Genomic DNA, 20,572 nt, shown 5'->3' on the forward strand with positions numbered 1-20,572 from the left:
AGACAGACAGAGAGAGAGAGAGAGAGAGAAACAGAGAGAGACAAAGATGGAGAGTGAGACAAACAGGCCGAAAGAGAGATTAAAAAAAAAAGAAAAAAGATACAGAACGTAATAGGCACAGACACAGAAAGACACAAACAACCAGACACATAATTAAGAAAAAGAAAAAGAAACTCACGAACAGACAGGCGGACAAACTACGAAACGGACAGACCAGATCAGAACAGACCCCCCACACCCCCCCCCCCCCACCCCCACCCCCCCAAACCAAACCCCATTCTCTTCCCTGCATGCATAGCTAACACCTGGCAAGCCTAAAGGGACTTATTCCAGTCTTCGTTATCTCTCCATCCAGATTGGAGGCCACAGGAGGCAGGGAGATCCAGCCATCAGAACATATCTCCCTCCTGCTGTCATAGCAATGACTCTCTCTCTCTCTCCCTCCCCTCTCTCTTCACTCCCTCCTCTCTCTCTCTCCTCTCTCTCTCTTTAGTAATTAGAAACCTGTCAGGTCTGCGGAGACAGACTTGAGGGCACTTGGTCGTGCAAGACTTCACTATCTATCTCGGACCGGCTTAGTGTTTGCTGGGGGGAAAGAGGCAACAGCTTGAGGGACACAGCGAGAGAGACAGACAGGCAGACAGACAGGCGAACAGGCACACAAACACACAGCGAGTAACGGGTGGGGGGGTTAGGAAGACGGATGAAAAACACATGATAATGAGAGTCTGATGCCTATCTTTCGTTTCCGTTTGACACCTCAACACACCCTTTTCCCCTTTGTTGTTAGATATTATCTGTGTGTGTGTGTGTGTGTGTGTGTGTGTGTGTCTGTGTGTGTGTGTGTGTGTGTGTGTGTGTGTGTGTGTGTGTGTGTGTGTCTGTGTGTGTGTGTGTGTGTCTGTCTGTGTGTGTGTGTGTGTGTGTGTGTGTGTGTGTCTGTGTGTGTGTGTGTGTGTGTGTGTGTCTGTGTGTGTGTGTGTGTGTGTGTGTGTGTGTGTGTGTGTGTGTGTGTGTGTGTGTGTGTGTGTGTCTGTGTGTGTGTGTGTGTGTGTGTGTGTGTGTGTGTGTGTGTGTCTGTGTGTGTGTGTGTGTGTGTGTGTGTGTGTGTGTGTCTGTGTGTGTGTCTGTGTGTGTGTGTCTGTGTGTGTGTGTAACAGAGAGAATAAGAAATATATGTATTTGTCACAAAAACATAAACAAAATTTTATACATTTTTACAACCTGAGACACAGAGAGAGAACTCGAACTCGAACATTTTAATCACCAGGCCATTTGCCCGTGTCAATGGGGTGGGGATTGGGGGATCGGGAGGTGGGGAGTACAAGGACAATTATACAGAGAGAGAGAGAGAGGAGGAGGAGGAGGAAGAAGAAGAAGCTGTCGAAATAAATGAAAACAAAATGACAACATAATAAAGGTAAAAAGACGTGGCCTGTATCTCAAAACCAAAAGACCGTGTTAATGACGGCTGAAGCCTTTTAGGAGGAAGAGCACTGCCCGGTAGAACAAACACATCGCCACCCAGTCTGGCCACATGTATCACATGTCCTTGACTTGCAGATACTACACGGCGTATGGACTGTGACAGACTTTGCCAAATTAATGACGCTGTGCAAGAAGGACTGGGGCATGAACTCTATGGAACAAGCATTCCCTTTCTTTTAATGTAGCATAAAGATCAGTTTCAGTTTCACTAGCTCAAGGAGGCGTCACTGCGTTCGGACAAATCCATACACGCTACACCACATCTGCCAAGCAGATACCTGACCAGCGGCATAAAGATCAGTCCTCACAAACTGTCATGACTGCTGGGTTGAAACCCTTGGAAATCTCACCGTGGTCATGGTACAAGTATTTAGTAACTTATTTATGGCGGCCCCTTTTCCAAACATGAGGTGCTCATTTCTAGAATGTGTATAATTTCTTATTTTCAGTTCTTATGTAGATTGCAATTCTCTAGAATGCTTGGTTTGCATCAATTCATTGTAACTTAATGGTTGTAAAACCTTGTCTTCATCATGATGAGAACAAAATCCGTATATCCCCCCCCCCCTTCCCCGTCAGTTCCTGATAAAACCTGTTCAACAGTAAAAAAAACACCAACAACAACAAAAACACCAAAACAAAACCCAAAAAAACATATGTTATTTTTCTTTCCAAAGCGTCTCTACTTCGTTCCGGAAGTTATGATGACTAGCTGATCAGTTCAACATTAAAGAAAAACCCACCACATAACTGGCACTTCCCTTTCAGAAACGTTTCTTGTTCGTTCCGGGAGTTACGATGACTAGCGGATTGGGTTGACAATTTTGAACGGGTGACGGTTTTGCGGCAGCCGATCAGTAAGAAAAAAAAAAGAAAGAAAAGGAGAGAAAAAAAAGAAGAAGAAGAAGACAGAAACGCCACTGAATGGACGGGTAAAGATAGACATCCACAAGTACCTCTATACCCCCTGCTCAGCTTACACATTAAGCTTGCCGACTGACGTAAAACTGACCTGCTTTTGGTCTTTGAACTTGGTAAACACTGCCCGAACCACTCTACCAAATAGTTTGAAGGGTCTTCTCCCGATCGACGGCCAAAGAGCACGCCAAACAACGTGAAGGCTGACAAATCTCGGTCCTGTCCCATCCATCAGCACCCTTTTGACTGACCGACACAGATTCCCGTCACCTGTCTTCATACCTTTCAGGTAAGTGATCGCCCTCTTCCTCTGTTTAAAGACCCGCCACACAAACGGCATAATCACATGAGGACTATCAACAAGCCGAATAGCCTCTCAGGCCACTGTTTATCAAACTGCCGTCTGGTACAGGGAGCGATCGCTGAATTTGGAATCCACAACCTCCCAGTCTTTGGTCCCTGATGATAAACCACATCGCTTGGTCAGTACAAGCTGCGAACTTTCGTCAGCTTCTGTCCCCGTTAGATCCTCAGTATTAGATGCCAGACAGGATTTGATTCTTCATCTTCTTCTCCTCCTCCTTCTTCTGTGATCGTGGGGTGCAATTACCACACTCATTCTTATGTGCAAATTGTTTTTCCTGTGTGACCATTTTTACCTCACCATTTAGGTAGCCATATTTATTTTTCGGATGCATGCATTCTGTGTATTCTCTTTTTTTTTCATAAACCACAGAACGCTTACGTGTAACTACGGGATCTTTGACGTCCGGATCTGATCGTCTGCATGTGTAAGACACCAGCAGTTGCACATGTCTGTTGACCTGGACTATCGGGGAAAGCATCTCCATCTTTATAACCTATCAGGAGTCGCGGTCAAGATTCAGACCCAGAACTCATGGACGCTCTAACTACTAGGGTGTTTCACTTAGAAGATTTCAAAGCGGCAGCTCTGGTCTCAAAACAGGCACGAGCCAACCGCTAAGATTACCCATAGCAGACAGTGGAAGTACGAGGGTCATTCAATAAATAAGGTGAATTTTTCGGTATAAGGACTTCTAATACAGATAGAAGCTTACGTTTTTTTTTTGTTGTTTTTTTTCAACGTAGTCTCCCAGCACTGTCACACACTTTTCCCATCTGTGCACAAGCTTCCGTATTCCCTCAGCGTAAAAATCTTTGGACTGATGTCTCAGCCAGTCGCTCACAACACTTTTGACTTCATCGTCACTTTCAAACTTCGTGCCTCTCGTGAACGCTTTCAAGGGACCAAACAGGTGAAAGTCTGAAGGGGCAAGGTCTGGGCTGTAAGGGGGATGAGGGAGCAGTTCCCAGCCCAGCTCGTTGATGGTCTGCACCGTTCGGGCTGCTGTGTGAGGCCTTGCGTTGTCATGATGCAAGATGACTCCTTCTGACTGATGACCCCTGCGTTTGTTCTTTATGTCTTTCTTGACCTGCCTCAGCAGTTCACAGTAGTTGGCACTGTTCACAGTGCTTCCTTTCTCAAGGAATGAAATGGTGATTAGGCCTTGCATATCCCAAAAAACGGTGAGCATCACCTTCCTCGTGGACCGCTGGAACTTGAACTTATTCTTCACTGGAGAGCCTACGTGCTTCCACTCCATGGACTGCCGTTTGGACTCAGGCTCATAGTGCCAAACCCATGTCTCGTCACATGTGACCACCTTCCTCAGAAACTCATCACCATCCTTCTCATAGAGGCAGAGACACTGCTGGGACAACTCGACCCTCCTCTGTTTGTGCTCTGGAGTAAGCATCTTTGGCACCCACCGGCAGCTGACCTTCGAGTAGCCAAGGTCATCATGGACAATTTTGTGTGCTGTCCCAACAGATAAGCTCAAAGTCCTTGCAGTGTCATCCACTGTCACCCTTTTGTCAGACTGAATGAGGTCATTGACTGATTCGATCACCTCAGGAGACCTCACTTCTGTAGGCCTTCCAGGCCTGTCTTCATCCTCAACACTGCTCCGTCCTTCTTTAAACAATTTAGCCCACTTGTAGACATTTTTTCGGCTGAAACATGTGGCACCATACACAGTTGACATTCTCCTATGAATTTCAACTGGTTTGCACCCTTCAGCAACCAAAACCTTGATAACTGACCGCTGTTCAATCCTGGAGCATGCTTCTTGGTCGGCCATCTTTGTTAATCGCCAAAACTCTCAAAGTTTTTTTTTTAATCTGCAAAACAAATTAAATCCATGTGAAAAGAAGTAAAAAAAAGAAAAGAAAAAAAGAAGAAGTAAGCTTCTATCTGTATTAGAAGTCCTTATACCGAAACATTCACCTTATTTATTGAATGACCCTCGTAGATGCACACAGCACAGACGACATATCATGCAGAGACAGATCTAAAGAGCAGACCAACGTCGTATGTCAAGCGTATTGGCCTCCATCCATCCCACCCCAACCTCCTCCTATGGAAAACGAAAGTAGGAAGATCGAAACTTCAAAGGCTGAATAACAGTTTCCACAGATTTATAAAAGAAGATGCTTGCAGTGAAGGTCCCATGCTCCTTTCAGAATGTTGCGGAAATCGAGGACTCACTCATGTGCATCAACATTCTCGCATACTGAAGGGGAAAGAACGAGCTTTTTCTTTTTTCTTTTCTAATTTTGATCCATATTTGCAGATGAGGAAAGAGACGTCATATTTCGCATCAATATTATTTAAAAGGTCTATTGGTGATCCTTTGTCTCCCACATTGCTCAAAACCCACCCCCTCCCACACTGCCACCACACCGCACTTCATACTAAACTTCAGTTCTAATATTTTTGCATACCGTGTGAGAATATGTAGGCTGTAGAGCGGAGTTCTATGAATTACAAATAACCCTTTTATTATCAGTGGAAAACAAAACAAAACACAAACACTGTTACCGCAAGGACTTCACACGCACGATAGACAGAAACAGATGCGGATCACAGGTCATATTACTAGTCATATTTACATCTCCACTATTTAGTGGATTTAACAGCAAATTATCCGATGAATTTTACACCACGAGCAACGTTTCTGATGACTGGGAAGTAACCATATAAAACATCACCACACAGAACTCTATATCAGCTAAGACATGTGTTTCGCAATCAGCGTAAGTTAAAGAACAAAACAAAATGAAATGAAAGAAATAAAGTCTGCACAAGTATTTCACTAATAATTACCTGGCGTGTTTGGTCACATTCTCTCTCCTCCTCCGTCGGTGAATGAAAAGTATCGTCAGAATTGTTTCATTAATTTATTCACCGACTTGTTCACATGCAGACCGTTTCTTATGAGGATCTGGCGTTTCCTTTCAGCTTTAAAGAACGCGAGTGATCGAATAGCATGGGCAATTCAGTTCGGTTTGGTTCTCAAGGGGGCGTTTCTACGTTCAGACAAGCATACACGAGACGGACAGAGCCATAGACAAAGAGACGCAGAAGCAGATACAGTGCGGGGTTTTCAAATCGAGGTGTGAACGTGTATTTGAATGCAATGGAACCTTTCTAACGTATTTGTGAGCATCAGTTGTAAGTGCGTGCTAGTTTGGGTATGCGTATACATGCATGCATGCTCGTATGCTTGTGTTTTTTTGCCAGTCTGTGGACGGTTTGTCATTCCTTGTTATCGCACAAAATATAATGAACAAAACTGTCGTGTCTTTCTGAGTCTGACGCTTCTCTCTATTTTGCTGCACATTAATTAAACGTTTTATGAACAATTATGTGAGTGTGGGTTTTCATCCCGCTTATATTGAGAAAATTAACACCATTTTTTTTATCTTTAATGTGTGTGATTATGTACGAAATAGCATATAAGCAAGACTTTTTTCGGGTGCTTGTAAATGAATGTTTCTCTGTCTGGTTTTCTATTATATTTAGGAAAATGATATACTGGCGTTTTCGTGAACAGACCATCACCTGTTGCAGGTGTAATTTTTTTGTTTGTTTTTTTTTTTATTTTGTTGTTGTTTTTTTATAATTTTTTTAAGGAGGAGGAGGGCGTGGTGGGGTGAGATAGATGTAACAGCTCTGGGTTGTTATGGCTCAACATTCCCATCGCGATCTGTGATTGTTCTATCTGTTGCTGCTGCCGTTTTCTGCTATGCTATCAGTGGTTCTTGACCAGCTGACCACTACAGGTAAAACATGGTGGCGAAAAGCATGTCAACGAAACGGTTTAGAAAGCTAATTACGAAAGCTGAACAGATAATACAATCAAGCAAGACGAACATCAACAACGACAACAACAACAAAAAAGAGTGAAAACATGATTAGAAACATATCGATTCCAAGTCAAATATAAACTATAAAAAAAACCCAAAACAAACAAACAAACGAAAAAAAAACCCCACAAAAACAACAACAAAAGAAACAAAACACACTGACCGTTTCTCTTTGCAAAACAAGGGTACAGAACTCTAAACCATTGCTGTGTCCAGACGTTGATCGGGTCTTTCTTCTTTTTCAGATTTCTTAAAACACACACACACACACACACACACACACACACACACACACAAACAAACAACAACAACAACAGCAAATCAGGGAAAAGACAAAAGAAACATTCAACCAGACAATGCAGTGAATAACCTCTCTAATTTTTTTCCCTAATGCCCCTTCCAACCTGCCGCCCTATCAGTTCAATCATCATTTTCACCTCTGTATCACTAAAGGTTTTGATATCGATTTTTTTTTTTTTTTTTTTTTTTTTTTTTTTACGAGACAGTTGGTTGTAATGGTGCGTTGCCCGTTCAATATGCTTTTTTATCCAGCTGAAGAAGTCTGCTTTCACAGCTGTTGGTTGTGCTACCCGGTGGATGCGTTTCGCAGTGTTGTTCTCCTTCCCCTTTTGTATCTATTTGTATGCATTTATGTGTCTGTTTTTATATTCATTTGCGTATTTATGCACTAACAAAAACCAAACTATTTTGTGCTTCCATTTCTGACAATTTTGTTGATTCGCGTCCATACGCTGTGAACATAAGCTTGTGGGGACGATATGAACCAAACACTTTATCAGTTTCAGTTTCAGTAGCTCAAGGCGGCGTCACTGCGTTCGGACAAATCCATGTACGCTACACCACATCTGCCAAGCAGATGCCTGACCAGCAGCGTAACCCAACGCGCACCCAACACTTTATCATATAAAGGAAATGATTACGCAAACATGAAAGAAAGAACATTATTGCGACAGCAGCGCTTTGCATCAATGGTAACTATTTCCTACAACATAAGAATTGCCACTGAACACGGAGCTCTTTTTACATCTTATAATGAATGTCATTGATAAGTCGGCGTTAAAACAAAGTAACCATACCAAATCTTCATTCCGAATGTTCCTTTCGCATTTGTCAGCTGATATAGGTACACGTGGCATCTCAGATAGAAATCATGTCAGAAAGTCTCTGCTTTACAAAAAACAACCACCACCGAACACCAACATCAAGGGAGGATAATATTTTTCGAAGAAAATAATATATCCTCCTATAGAATATCTGCATGGTATGGTGTGGTGTGGTATAGTTTATGGCGTGGTATAGTGTCGTTCACAGCATGAAATGATAGGGCATGCTACGTGTGGTATGGAATGGAATAATAAGAAATGGTACAGAGTTTATGGTATGGTATTGTTATGTTATGGTCTGATATGGTATGAAGTGGCATGGTTTATGGTATGGGGTGGTATGGTATAGTACGGTATAGTCTGGCATGGAATGGTTTTATGAGCATAAAATGATAATGTATATATTGTATGATATGGTATGATATATATCAAGGAAAGATAAAGTTTCACATGGAATGGAGTAAGACACAGTATGGTTTGGTATGGTTTATAGCATGGAATGGTGTGGTATGGTATGGTATGGTATGGTATGGTATGAAACATAGTAGAATGATAAGGTAAGGTATGATGAGTGGTAAAGTATGGAATAAGACATGGTGTGGTATGACGTTGTATGGTGTGCTACCACTGTATGCTATAGTACTGTGTCGAACTGCATGATTTACATGCTATATGATATAGAACTGCATGCACGTATGGTGTGATGTATAATCGTTTCGATTCGTATGCGATCTTGGTACCATACGCCATTGTTTCATGGTTGTGAGCGAAACTATAATGAAATCCAAATGCATGCAGGTGAAAGCGTGAATCAGACGGCAGGGGATCGTGTAGTACCGTGGGTGTGGCTCTACACAGAAAGACTTCTCCATACTGAGGCATGGTACAGCACTGCATTATACCAACATTAAACTTACATCGAGCATGGATGGAGAGAGAGAGAGGGAGAAGGGACGGAGGGATGAGAGAGAGGGAGGAGAAACAGATGCACAATCACTCCAACACACACACACACACACACACACACACACACACAAAACCATCCCCGGATTTCTCACCTTCTATGCTAGCTATGCACATGAAGGAAGCTTCAACACTTCCATGCAGTGTTGTCAGCAGCCGACCAAGCGTTGCAAACACGCTGGGCTGATTTCGGCGCGACAGGGCTAAGGACCTGGGAGGAGCATGTGCTCCGGGAACTTGGGAGGATCAGGATCCTGGACCACCATTCACTTTGTTTACGACTGCACGGCACGGAGGGAGGGAGGGAGGGAGGAGGGGATGGGTGTGGGTGGGCTGTGGGGATTTGCATCCATCTGCCGTGCGCGAACTCCTGCTGACATGGGACTGTATAAAACGCAAATAAAAAGAAACAAAAAAACAATAAAACATACCTGCTGTTATATCCTTTCCCTTCTCCTCTATCTACGACACAGACTGATATCTGATGGGGTGTTAACATACATGCGCATACATAATGACACAGGCACACACACACACACACACACACACACACACACACACACACACGGGGCAGGAAGGCACGTACACAATGATCATCACTAAGAGGACTGTTCCGAGTTATAAAAAGTTCACGGGGGCCATCTGTGTGTGGAGGGTATGAGGCTGGATTGCGATTGCTTTTCACTCCAGGACAGACGAACGCCTCTCTGTCTCTTCCTCCGTGTGTGTGCGCGCGTGTGCATCTGTGTATGCATGCACGCGCACTACTTTAAGCATATCAAACATTGTAATATTACAGACAAGTTCGCTTTTTTTCATTGCAGGACCTAAGAAAAGAAGAAGAAGAAGAAATTTTGGTATATAAAAACACTGACACTATCGTAGATACGACATACACACACACACACACACACACACACACACACACACACTTGCCCGCTTCCAGGTTCAGACACGCGACCTTAAATTAAGGGCTTTAAAAGCTGTGATCGTGACACCATCAGTGTACACTGCACTATACGCTGAGCACGTATTCTCAGCGCCGCAGCTCACTTTTGAGCAAGTTCATATCATTAATTTAAACATGATAAAACTCGTAAACTGTACTGACGTGGAACGAATCAAGACTCAATGCTGGAAATGCATCCTGGCAGCACACACAACACAGCACGTGGGTCTGCTATCGTTCTGGTTCACACACAGGATGTCACAACTATAAAGTGATGGAGACCCATCGGTCTGGGGTCATCGAGTGTGCAATACACATTCCATGGTTTGGGTTTCGCATTATGAATGTTGTGAATGGTATAACTTGAAAAAATTCAATGGTCTAGGTATTGGGTAATGGTTTAGTTACTGAGTTAACTCTCTCCATATGAACGGCGAAAGAGACGACGTTAACAGCGTTTCACCCCAATTATATATATATGATAGTCAGTCGTGTCCGACTATGACCATCAGAACAGCAGAGGAGGCAACTGCTGTTCCGACTATCTGGGCTAGAATTTGATTATAGTGGAGAGTGTCTTGCCCAAGTTACATCCCCACTCTCTCGGCCAAGAGGGTTTTAGGACAGTCAGCGTTGGGATGGTTCCCAAAGGCCAACTTGCCCACAAGGCTGCAGCACGAAGAACCAGTGCAATTTTGCCTCCTAGTTTGAGAGTCATAATCACCACAATTACCACCATCAAAATATTGCAAGCGGAAGGCTCTTATACTGAAGAGGTGAATGTTGACAAAGAATACCACAGTTCTGACGACGGAAGCTAAAGGTTGGGTCACTGAGACACCCACTGGACATCCGAGGGGTCTGTGTAGAGGAGAAGAGAGGACTGGCCGTACTGAGTGAGTTAAAGAGAGAAAAAAAAAAACACGTCTTGTGCAGGTTTGTGCAAAACAAAAGTCTACACGTTTCTCTTCTGTTTGTGTATTCCTTTTACTCTTTCATTTCTTTTCCTTAACAATCCATGCACTTACAGCGTCCACAGATTGTGCCCAGTGCGGGGTGGGCGGCATTTTCCGCGCTCCGTTCATGTGTGCGTGCTCGCACGCATGTGAGGTTAGATTTCATACGGATATCGAGACATCCACCAGCACTCAACAGCTCGTTCTTTGGTGGACACTGTACATTGTATTGAGCTTGTTTCTGTTATTATCCTTACGTTGTACAATCATTATAACTTTTCTTTTTCTTTTCTCTTTGCGTTCGAGTGCTGAACCTACCCATGTAGGCATCCAAACTCCGTTTTCGGGGGCGGGGTGGGCGTGAGGGGGGTAGGTGACAGGTGTATGAAGAGAAAGCGAAGGACAAGGGCTGCTGTGGGCGAGAGAGAGAGAGAGAGAGAGAGAAAGCGACAGAGAGACAGGGAGAGAGAGACAGACAGACAGAGAGAGAGACAGACAGACAGACAGGGAGAGACAGACAGACAGACACAGACAGAGAGAGAGAGAGGGAGGGGGGTGTAGACGTGTGGAATTGCTGCTGTCGTGCAGCCGTTTTGAACTTTAATTTTTTGTGAAGTCCCCTGGAGCTATATACATCCATCTTTGCCATACATCCTTACAGAGAAGACCACCCACTCTGAGCTTTAACTTTTTCTCTCTCTCTCAAAGTACCCCTCCCAGTTCATTGTTTTAAACTGTGGTCCATGACCTAAATTCCATAAAAACATACACACTCTGCATCTGTCTCTGCCTGTCTCTCTATCTGAAGGGTGTAGTAAGACTGAACAGACAATAAAATTATTTGTCATTGTCTCTCTCCCTCTCCTTCTCCCCCCCCTCTCTCTCTCTCTCTCTCTCGCTCCCCTTCCCTTTCTCTCTCAAGCCAGGGAGAGAACGTCCGAACTACGTCACTTTATTTTTGGTCAGTCATCATCACTCTCTTTGTTTTAAAAACCTCACGGCCTGAACACACGCGGCAGCTGGTTGTAAAAAAAAAAAAAAATGTTTATGTCATCTCTGTCAGTTCCAGGGAAAAGACAAAAAAAAAATAAAAATAAAAAAAAGATAGAAGTGTGTTAATACAGTCTGAGCTATATGGAGAGAACGTTGAGGGGGGGGGGGGGGAGAAAGAGGGGGAGAGGGAGGGAGAAAGAATGAGGGAGAGTGAGAGACTGACAGAGAGAGAGAGAGAGAGAGTGTGTGTGTGTGTGTGTGTGTGTGTGAGAGAGAGAGAGAGAGAGAGAGAGAGAGAGAGATGCTAACGGAGACAGTACGCATGACAATTCAAATTTCTCTTTGCCAGCCCTTACACCCCCCCCCCTCTCCCACCCTATCCTCCTCATTTCTTTCTCTGCCTCCTTCCATCTTCATCTCTCTATCTTCCCCTCTGTCTGTCTGTCTGTCTGTCTCTGTTTCTTTCTCTCTCTCTGCGCGCGCGCGCGCGTGTGTGTGTGTGTGTGTGTCCCTGTCTGTGTCTCTCTGTGTGTGTCTGTGGAGACATGCTCTAAAGGCAAGTAATAAATGTTTGTATTATCGAAATTTCAAAAGTGGATTTGGTAGAGAAAAATATATGTCAAATGACTGATAATTACGTTATCAGCTTCTCCAAATTTTGAAGTAGTAATCATAAGCTGGAAATAGAAACAGGGAGACACAAAGGAATACCACGAGAGTTACGGCTTTGTAAAGTTTGTAACATGTCTGTGATTGGGGATGAGTTCCATTTTATAATGGAATTTCCCAGTTATGATCAGCTTCGAAATAGATACGTCCCGAAAAAATATTTGTCTCCAAAATCGGTTTCTATTTTTTGTAATATGCTCAAAGGAGGCACAAAAAAGATGAAGTCATTTTAGCTATAAGCAAGCTGATAAGATTTGTCAATGTTGCCTAGCTACACTTTTGGAGTTTAAAAGACATTTGTGTTTTCTCAAGTTTTATGCGGCATTGTTCTGTATTTGGAAATGTTTGCTCTGGGCATGAAAACATTGTTTTGTAGTAATTCTCCATACTCTAACAGGAGTCTTTCTCCACACCAACATTTTAATATCAGATGTCTTCCACTCTTTCCAAAGACGGCGTGGACGAAATATTTCGCTTCCCTCCAAACGCCCTTTCACCCGACCTCGTAACAAGACAGTTAAGCCTCCACTGGATACCTTAAGCTTTACCCTCCTCATCCCACATCTCTCCCGCCCCCGCACCCCCCTCCACTTCCCCATTTGGCCCAGGGGTCTCCCCCAGTAATTGCCACCCCCCTGCACGCGCATCGGTTCACTCGAGCAACATGCATGTCATCCGAGATAATCGTTAAACTTCAAGACTCTCCTTGCTCCTTGGTTTAGTTCCACTGTATGCAACATTAAAACCGTTCAGTGCTCACGATGACACTCACCCTCCCACTGCCCCCCCCCCCCCCCCATCCCACCCCTCCCCCCACTCAGTCTTTGTTCCCCCACGGGGGACCCGATACAGAGATGACGGGGAGGGGGGGGGGATGGGCAGGTTCGGGGGCTTTGGGGGATACGACGCCATAGTTATTGTCGCCGGAGAGGGAGTGGGGAAAGTGGAGAGAAGGAGTAAGTCAGAGACACGACTGGAGCTGTGCCAGTGTCTGAAGCATTTCACGCTCGTTGATTAGCTGGGAAAGGTGTATTTTCCGCTTCGCCTTGCACGCACACAGGACATGGGATGAAGAGAGAGACCAGAGCAGATGCAGAGAGAGTGAGGGGGAGGGGGGGGGTGACAGAGGGGATGAGGGGGGGTGGGTGGGCGATCAGTCACGGAGAAAAAAAAAATGGTCAGGGAATTCTGCTTCCCCTTCCCCTATAATCCCATCCCTACTTTCACCCTTTTCGCTCGCTTCTGGGTCTTCAACTCGGCTGCTCGAAACCGTTGATCAAGTGAGGCGTTCTTGCGTGGCCGTGTCGTTCCTCGCTTGTTGTTGTTGGCTGCATGGCTTGGCCAAGTGGAAAGCTCCCTGGAACGCCTTCGTTACATCTCTCCCCACCCCTACCCTCTCTACCTCACCCGCTCTTGCTGGTTGACTGGCTGTGTACATCACACCCACTCGTTTCTTCCTGACAAAGGTAAAAGCAACTGTACGTGGCCATGGAAGACAGACTTTTGGGAGCGAGGAAGGAGGGAGAGTGAGGTGGTGGACGAAGGGAGGATGGACAGGAGGAGGAGGAGGAGGGTAGGGGAGGTGTTCATCTCCAGCGTGTGCCCCCAGGGCAGGAGGGAGTGGGGAAGGGAGAAGTGGTGGCGGTAGTAGATTTAATGCTATCAAGGAACGAAAGGCTTTTAATCGGCGGGCGGTAGGACTAACTGGCCCCTGTCTCGGCAGGTGACGCATCTGCTGGCTCGTGCAGGCCACGTGGTAATGGGCGCGTGGCACGTGCTGTCCTGCTGGGCAAGCGAGAGAGACAGAGAGAGAGACAGACAACTCTGAGCTGGCTGGCTGGACAAGTGACAATTGGACTCTTCCTGGACATGGCAACACTTTGTCACCACGTTTTGTCCTTACCTTTCAACCCCCCCCCCCCCTTCCCCCTATCCACCCCCCTATGTCCGCAGCTGATAAGACCTGAGGTGTGATTTACTTTCTGCTTCTCTTACTGGCTGCTGATGACAGCTTGACAAGTTCGCGCGAAAGATTGGTTATCATTTGCTTTCACACTGTTAAAAAGACGAAAGCTTATCTACCCCACCCCCTGTGTGTCTCCCTCCCTCCTTCCCTCCCCCCCTCTCTCTCTCTAAGAGACAGCACAACATACAGTTAAAAGGCAGATGGCCACTTTGTCATGCCACAGATGTTGCCTGTCTACGTACATACGTTGACTAAAGGTTTATCTCCACACTAGTCAAGTTCAACTTAAAATGTCTCTTCACAGCCTACCTGAACCAAAGTCAGTTGACGGTTTTTTTATTAAAAATTTTTTTTCACCTGCCTATTTTTGACTGTGATTTGGGACGCCTGAATTTTTGCTATCCACGTCATTTTCAGGTGCGATCTATATTGGGTATATTCGTGTGTACCCGTAGCCCATTAGGTCAGTTGGATGTGAGCTCTTGCATGTTTCACATTGTCTGAATGAACCCAAAGGAAACCTAATAATTCAACATGTCTGTTAGTTCCACATCATCAGGGCTTGTTCCATATTCGTGTCTGTGTAAAAAAAATAAAATAAAAATAAAAATAAAAAAAAGCAAACGGGGGTCTTCCTTCTTCTCGGTGTATGTTTGTGTAAGTGTGTGTGTGTGTGTGTGTGTGTGTGTGTGTGATTAGTTGTTTAGGATTTCAGTGAAGCAACGGTAAAAAGATTTTTGGGAATGACCTGAATATCTATATACGTCTGCAAATCGTAGATGCGACACTGGTATTTTGGATATGATAATTGTTGGGTGTAAAACTGAGTTTATCATCAATGGTAATTCCCAAAAACCTACCCAGCATTCAAAAACTTACAATCACTGACTCTTTCAACTATTGTGTCATTGATAAAAGGTATAAGGGACAGGGGTCGGACTCTTCCTGAAGTCATTAACCATTTCCTTCATTTTTTTTAAACATTTAATTCTAAGTAGTTGTCCTTGCACCAGGAGGACAAAAAAAAAAATTCTCGACCTGTTCAAAATTGTGACCGAGTTAGAAGATATTCAATGGCAGAATTATCAAAATATTACATTTACTAATGGGTGTGGTTTCTGACCAGCTGAAGTTGTTTTGACAGAGGAAACAGCTTGATGAAAATGGACAGACAGTTCTGTTGAGAAAACTGGTGATATCATAATACGAGCCTTAAACTAAAGTACAGCACGAGAAGTTTCGGCGCTATAAGATATGGTAGAATGGTGTTGTTGAAGGCAGATGAAAGATCCATAAACAGAATGCAAACGAACATTATTGGTTTCTCAAAGTGATTGTATGTGTGATGCTGGAGAGTGAGCGTAACATCTGCAGCACTTTGACTGGCTCGGTTTGCAGACTGATTGTGTGGGGCAGTATAATTATGACAGAACGTGTATGAGAATTATGCGTTCAAAACACTTTCCACTGAAGAAAATCAAGCTTCCACAGTACAGCTGCTGTTCAATTCAATTCAAAAACACTTTATTGATCCACCTGGAAATTACACACTGAAAGCAAGAAGGATGGTTAAGATATTCAGATGGGTACTAAAGTCACAGAATTGATGCGGGAAGAAAAGAGGCGAGAAAGCTGGCGCGACAAATCCACCAACTGTCGGGTTGTTGCGAGTCAGTCGACGATGCATGTCCCATCCCCACCTCACCCCCCTCCCCCCCCCCCCCCCCCCCCCACCTCCCAACCACACGCTGTGAGATAGCCATTACAACCACCCTGGGGCTCTCTTCTCGATTGAGGTTTGTTCAGCATCCATACTGCACGGTCATGGTCATGGTCCAACTGTTCTCTATCACCCCCGCCATCTCTCTCCATCTCTTTCTGCCGACAGTGTGACGCGTCACGGTGTGGTCTGTCCCCCGAATCGCCAAGGGACCTTTCTTTCTGCCCTGCATACAGGTGGCGAAATAATGGCTAAAAAGCAGACGACCCACGCTACAACAGACCGACCAACACCTATCTCGCACGCTTACAGCTGAAGTTAAGGGGGATTAGCGAACAGTGGCGTTTGGTCTTTAAGGTTAAGTCCTTCTTTCAACCAATCCTCCACCCACCAACCCCTCCCTTTAAAAGATATCTTTGTGGCTATGCTTTCTCCCCCTTCTTCTACTCTCAACCTTGAAACCCTCCCTCCTCACCCACCCCCGTCCCTACCACCACCCACACCGCCCCCTCCTTCCAACCTAGGTATACTCTCCGCCCTCCTCTTTATTCTAGCACGACCGGCCCACACGCACGCACGCGACATACTCCAAGGTAACCCGAGTTTCACCTGCCTGGGTTGGCCCTGACAGCGGGTCTCTCCCCCAGCCTTACCTAACTCTGGCCAGCTGCTGGTCAGCAGCCCCTTTGTGTGGCAGGGACTGTTGTGTTACAGGGCAGCGGGGGGAGGAGCTGTTGGTCAAACGGGTCGTGTGTTTCTTTTGTGCTGACCGCTCGCCTTTAAGTGCCTCCTTTCGCCTGACCGACGGTCAAGGTGTGTGCGGGGGGGGGGGGGGGGGGGTAGTGGGGATTGGAGTTGTGTAGGGGGTAGGAGTCGTCCAGCGGGACAGGTGAAGACGTCGGGCCAGGAACTGTCCGGCATGTAACTTGGTCCTCCTACGGGTTAGGTAGACACTTGGCCGGCTTATCGTTTTCTTTGTTAGGTGTTCAGTTGGATTGGGTCGTGTATAAGCTTCGGGTGGCGGTGTCGGTAGTGGTGGTGGTGGTTGAGGTGGTGGAGGAGGAGGTGGTAGCGGAGTGTGAGTCATTGTGCTTATCATATTATCACACTCTTCTTCTCTACCTAGATTATGTAACAATGTTTTGGTTTTCTCACCATCTTCTTAACAAAGAAGCGAAAGAAAAGGTTAACACCGATAATAATAATAATAATAATAATAATAATAATTTCAGCCTTTGGCAGTGAAAATCGACATCGTAATTCTGCATTCACATACACAGACCACCACCATTCACAAAGAGAAAGAAAGGTGAACAGAAAATGGTTGAGAAGCACTTCCTGAGGAATGACCACCAGTCTGGAAGCTTATTCTGTTTCCTCTCAAGTCATTCAGAATGTGTTGTAATGGCGAAAACCATAAACACACATTATTATTATTATCATTATCATCATTATTACTATTGTTATTTATCCTGATCACAGATGGCAACTTCGCAGCTAGGAAACCTACAGAACTGCATGTGGTTCAGTCTGTAGGTTGTTTTATTTGTGGTGGTGTTTAAAAAAAAATTTCTGAGCAGGTGAGTAGGTATTTGTTTCATTTCCACCGTTAAAAATAAACATAACAAACAAACAGAAGCACAGTTTCAATTACCTTATGACCTCGAGGCCAAGATAATGAGTAATAAAACTGATCTTTAATAGCAATAAATATTGCATCTATCGGTCTAAGCAGCCTAATCTATCGGTCTAAGCATCGGTCATTCGTTTTTGCAAGAAAACTGTTGTTCAAAGACAGACCCATGACACAGCTCCTTCAGTTGTAACCTTTACTTCATTCAAACGAAAACGAGAACCAGAAGAACCCATAATGATCCCATAATTTGGGAAACCGAAGACCGGCATCAGAAAGAAGATACGCACGCGTTCGCTCACACACACTCGCGCCACGCACACACACACACACACACACACACACAATCATTCCCCAATACAACTAAACCCCACTCTCTCAGCCATACAATCCCCACCCCCCTCTCCCACCCTCAAACAGACACACACACACACTCCACTAAACTAAACAATGCGTCACCGACTTCCATCTATTCTTCTCACGCCTAGAAAGATGACGACGACGACGACTACGACTTGTTCAGGTATGATGAAAATAAAAGAGGGGTTGGGGTGGCGACTGAAGTATTTCCTCCACCACTACACAACTATAACCAGGAACAAAGAACCCCCCACCCCTCCCACACACCACTACCAACCCTAGCCGAGTCCAAGGTAAGTGATCCCCTCCCTGACTGGCACGCGCGGAAGGGAGGAGGGGGGGGAGGAGGGGGGGGGGACCAGTGCCGTAACGGGCTCACCTCGGCACGCGACGAGAGGAGCTGTCTTTGTCCCCGGGCATCAGCCCGTGGACTTTACGTGTGTGCTGCTACTGTACTGTACCCGCCTACACCGCGCGTGCCCCTTAAACCCCATCTCTCCCTACCCCCCCCCCCCCCCCCCTTCCCTCCCGTTCGGCCCCTACCCTGCTCACGCCCACAACTTCACCCCCTCTCTTGCTTCTACTCCCACCTCCACCCACCGCCCACCCCCTACGTGGGGTTCTGTACTTGCGTTGGAGACAAATAATCCAGGGGTGTTTTGGGTGGAAAAGCCTGAGAGAGACAGAGAAAGAGACAGAGAAATAGTGACAGACAGACCGAGAGGAAAGAGAGGAGCGAAAGGAAAGAAAGGAAAAAAGAAAGTGAGAACATAAAAGACAGCAGGGAGGAGGAACAGAAGAAGAGAGAATAAGAGAGAGACAGGGGCTGAGAGAGACCGAGTCTGAGAAATAGAAGACTTTGAGGGAAAGAGAACTGAAATGAAAGAATTTTTTTTTAAAGTTGAAAACATAAAAAAAAGAAAGCAGAAAAATACACACACGAAAACAGAAAAAAATAAATGAATAAAACAAGGGAAGGAAAAGAGACAAAATAAAAGAAAAAGAAAAAGAAATGAACACGAAAACAGAAGGAAGAAAGAAAAAAAGAAAGCAAATAAGGAAATGAAAGAAGGAAAGAAAGAATAGAAAACAAACAAGAAAAAAATGATGAAAGAAAGACCCCATCCTCCGCCTAGACAGCGCTAATAACAAACGGCCATACCACGTTGAAAACACCGGTTCTCGTCCGATCACCGAAGTTAAGCAACGTCGGGCCCGGTTAGTACTTGGATGGGTGACCGCCTGGGAACACCGGGTGCTGTTGGCATTCCTTTGGCAGCTGGCTCGTTGGTCTAGGGGTATGATTCTCGCTTCGGGTGCGAGAGGTCCCGGGTTCGAATCCCGGACGAGCCCTATTTGTTTGCCAACGGCCATACCACGTTGAAAACACCAGGTTCTTGTCCGATCACCGAAGTTAAGCAATGTCGGGCCCGGTTAGTACTTGGATGGGTGACCGCCTGGGAACACTGGGTGCTGTTGGCATTCCTTTTTCTGCTTGGCAGATGTGGTGTAGCGTACATGGATTTGTCCGAACGCAGTGACGCCTCCTTGAGCTACTGAAACTGAAACTGATAACAAAATGTGTGAACTGCTGAGGAAACGAAAGAAAGTGGGAGATGATTGAGTACATCAATCATTCTGTCAACAGTAAGAAAAAGCGGGATACCTGTAAAAAGGAAATAGATAATTAAACAAAGCTGTATTAAACTCCTATAATTAGCATGGATCACACTTAGATTTTGTTGTTGTTTTTGGTGTTTTCCATTCGTTGTGTGTGTGTCGCTTTTGTAAGTTAGCTGATTGTTTTAGAATAGAGATTCATATTTCCCGACCACATATGACAGTCTTAGCAAAGAGGAATAAAAAAAAAAGAAATATATAAAAAGAAGAGAAGGATGGGGCTGAATTAACTCTCCTGGTTTACAAAAGGCAGCCACGAAGGGCGTTTTTTCGGGTGTGCTTTTGTTTTAGTATTTTGTTTTTCTTTTTTCTTTGTAAGCACATGATCAAGTGATGGATTGGCATATATGTGGGCACATACATATGTAATTGAGGAAAGAAGGAAATTACCCAGACTATTGTGTCCATTCATAATGTGAACATAACACTCATTGACTGTTTGCTTCATGTGGTATGTAAATGCATTTATTCAAATGACATTACTACACACATTTACACAAATACACTAAGTCATTTAAAAACAGTGACATACCATCACAAACGCTGAAGACTAAGTACGGCAAGAAAATGTACATCATATAGACGTCAGACAGATATTAGGAGGCCTTCGTCAATGTGATAGAATTAACGCTTCCTGAGCTGTTATTTAAAAAAAATGAAAGGAAAAAAAAAGTAGAAAAAGTAGTCACAGCAGCAGCAGCAGCAGTAGTAGTAATAGCAGTTGCAGCAGCAGCAGTAGTAGTAGTAGCAGCAGCAGCAACTTCAGATTAATATACCAATTATTGTTGAGATTAAACGTAGGGGAGTGGGACTCAGCAGCACTACCATTATCAGTGTAACAACGTCACGTCTTCGACCATACCCTTTTCCACACATTACTTTATGATTATCTTTTAACTTTTACTTTTTTTGTCTTTATACGC

General features: G+C 44.8%; 3 non-coding genes across 3 annotated transcripts; all 3 read left to right on the forward strand.

Moving 5' to 3' along the window:
* Positions 1-19,117: 19,117 nt before the first annotated feature.
* Positions 19,118-19,236, forward strand: LOC143281792 (5S ribosomal RNA). The gene has a single exon (XR_013055170.1). It is a non-coding gene; the product is annotated as a 5S ribosomal RNA (ribosomal RNA).
* Positions 19,237-19,250: 14 nt separating this feature from the next.
* Trnap-cgg (transfer RNA proline (anticodon CGG)) lies at positions 19,251-19,322 on the forward strand. Its single transcript has one exon. It is a non-coding gene; the product is annotated as a tRNA-Pro (tRNA).
* A 9-nt stretch (positions 19,323-19,331) lies between these two features.
* LOC143281799 (5S ribosomal RNA) lies at positions 19,332-19,451 on the forward strand. Its single transcript, XR_013055176.1, has one exon. It is a non-coding gene; the product is annotated as a 5S ribosomal RNA (ribosomal RNA).
* Positions 19,452-20,572: the final 1,121 nt, after the last annotated feature.

The sequence above is a fragment of the Babylonia areolata genome, chromosome 4, assembly GCF_041734735.1.
Source record: "Babylonia areolata isolate BAREFJ2019XMU chromosome 4, ASM4173473v1, whole genome shotgun sequence".
NCBI lineage: Eukaryota > Metazoa > Mollusca > Gastropoda > Neogastropoda > Buccinidae > Babylonia > Babylonia areolata.